This window comes from Loxodonta africana, chromosome 1 (assembly GCF_030014295.1).
Source record: "Loxodonta africana isolate mLoxAfr1 chromosome 1, mLoxAfr1.hap2, whole genome shotgun sequence".
Lineage (NCBI taxonomy): Eukaryota > Metazoa > Chordata > Mammalia > Proboscidea > Elephantidae > Loxodonta > Loxodonta africana.
Window position 1 is genome coordinate 76,279,591 of NC_087342.1, and position 2,576 is coordinate 76,282,166.

Sequence of the window (2,576 nt, forward strand, 5' to 3'; positions counted from 1 at the left end):
CTGTAATTTGACAGCCTCGTGGGGGTGGGGTGGGGGGAATAGCTCATTTGGGAATCCACTCAGCTAGAGTGGGTTGAAAGCTGAGGCTAGCATCATCTGAATGGTTGTTCATTCATCAGTCTGTTTGAGGCACCACCTGAGTCTTTCTGAGGTCTGAACAAAGGGTTTTACAATCATGCCCTTAGCTTCATCTTTAGACCCTGCTTTCCTGAACAATGCCTTGGGTCTGATGTTTTCCCAGAAGGCTTTTTGTTAATTGAAGCATTGTTTGTCATCTGGAGAGGCTGAAACTGAGACAGTTTTATTTTTTAATAACCAGCAAGTCATGGTTCCTTTAAAATTAATGATTCTTTCTTTATTTTATGTCTCTGTCTCATAGGCACACACTCTTCCTACTGTAGGCAGCTAGAAAACGCCAGGGATCACCTTCAACACATTGCCTGGAAATATCCTTAGCTAAATCATCCAGTGCCTTAGGTATATTTTTTACTTTCTGCCTTACCACAGTGACAGTATTGCTAACCTTTCTGTCAGTAGATAACAAGGGCCCCCTCTCCTTCTGCTTCTAGTATTTTCCTCATTCTCCTGACTAGGCAGCAGATAAAAACAGTCTTCCTGTTTTGGGGACCTTTCACTAACAGTCTCCTGAAGGTCTTGCCAGTTTCCACTTGCTGCCTAGTCCCAAAGCCACATGCCTTGGGGTGTGTTACAGCAGAATCTCATTTTCAGGTAAAGACATATAAATCTGAATTAGTTTGTGCTCGTTATGGATTTACTGACTTTCAGCCCCAAACCATCCTTTTACCTGCTTTGTGAAAATATATCTGGGTCTTTAAAAATATTTTTCCTTTGCTTCCTAGTACTGAGGATTTACCTGGAGAGACTGCAAGACGAAGAGGTTTTTGCTCCCTGGTGTCCAGGAGATGCTTGGCCTGCGGCTTCCCCAGTGCTCTTGCCCCATGCATGGCTTTCTCCTGCATCAGAAGGTCTAAATTTTGTCTGAATGGCTCTGGAAACTTTCCAGAATTCTCTAGTTCAGGACTTTTCATTTGTCGACCGTTTGGTTTGAGTTGCGAGAGATGCCTCTTTCTCTGCTGCGCTTGGCTATGGGATTGGTACAGGTGCGCTGGGACGTTGGCAAGAGTATTCAGGGCTGGGCATCTTTGAGGCAGAAAGGGTTGCACTATGGACACTGGGAAGAGAATGAAGGTCCAGAAACGGAGAGTGATGTTCCAGTACTTGGGGGCCCCCAAAACCGGGCGACGCCGAAAGGGCGAGCTGGTGTGATCTCAAAAGCAGGAGGAGAGTTAAGGCGGCCAAGACCTAGAAGAAACCTTAGGTGTTGAGGGCCTGAAGGTTAAACTTTGAACAGACCCTGACCGTAACAAAAGGAAACCTGTCAGAAGTGGGATTCGAACCCACGGCTCCACTTGGAGACCAGAAGCCCCAAATGCGTGAACAGATACCTTAAGTCTGCTGCCTTAGACCACTCGGCCATCCTGACACTGCGTGTAGCATTTACGCATGATGACAACCGTACGTTACGAAGGCTGTTTCCTTCAAGAAACAGGAAAAGATTATTTCTAAAAACAGAAAAGCAGGAAAGAACACGTTTTACAGGGAACCTGAAACTTGCGTCGGACAACAGATTTAACGCAGTTCTAAAGACTGGCGTCTACGCCACCCACCCCACAGGCCGTTTTCCCACTGTTCCCCTATCCCCCAGCCCAGACTGCCCAGAAAGACCGCGAGTTACAGCATCAGCTTTAAGGAGTAGAGGACGTAGGAGGCGGATTTTGTCCGCGCTTTGTCGAAACGTCTTTCAACAGCTTTCCGCGACGCTTACACTATCTCTCGCCCATATTTTATTTTAAGACGTTGTATTAGTGGGGACTGAACCCGTGCGCCGAACTTAAGTATTCGCTGAACAATCCTATTGTCTGCATTTTTACTTCTGCAAGTGTACGCGGATTGCGTGACCATTTTCCACACTCCTCCAGTTTCCTTCCCTAAGCACGCCCTCCGTAATCCAACCTCTCTTTTCCTTTTCTTGCCTTTTTCTTTCTCTCACATACCATACCCCCTTCTATTCTTTCTGCCGGCCGTGGGAGACAGGATGGGAAGGGAAATCAGCGCGGTCATAGGTTACATAATAATAGAAATACTAGCCCAGAGACAAAAACAACAAAAAGATCTTTGTCTTGGAATAAAATCTTAACATGGATAGGTGGATAGACAGACAGACAGTTGGATAATAAATTATAGATAGATACATCCCTAGAGGTTCGGTTCAGGTGAGAGGCATTCATTCACTGTTCACTTTCCATCCTGTCTCACAGTAACGTTTTATTAGTTACACCCTCAAATTGATAGTGTCAGAGACTTCATTTTCTGTGGAAGACAGCGAAATATTGTATGCATGGACTGGCAACTACTAACGTAAATCCTAATTTGTGTGCCCAATGATTAGGGTTAAGTTGTTTTATTTTGTTTCTTTCTGCTTTCCTCCCTACCCCAGTCCTCATATGAAGAACTTAATCATTGTTTTGAAAGCAATGGAAAGTAGTAGAAAATGT

At 45.0% G+C, this 2,576-nt stretch overlaps 1 non-coding gene across 1 annotated transcript; it reads right to left on the bottom strand.

Moving 5' to 3' along the window:
• Positions 1 to 1,397: 1,397 nt before the first annotated feature.
• On the bottom strand, positions 1,398 to 1,504 carry TRNAL-UAA (transfer RNA leucine (anticodon UAA)). Its single transcript has 2 exons — positions 1,467 to 1,504; positions 1,398 to 1,443 (listed from the first exon to the last, which is right to left on the bottom strand). It is a non-coding gene; the product is annotated as a tRNA-Leu (tRNA).
• Between the last annotated feature and the right edge of the window lie 1,072 nt (positions 1,505 to 2,576).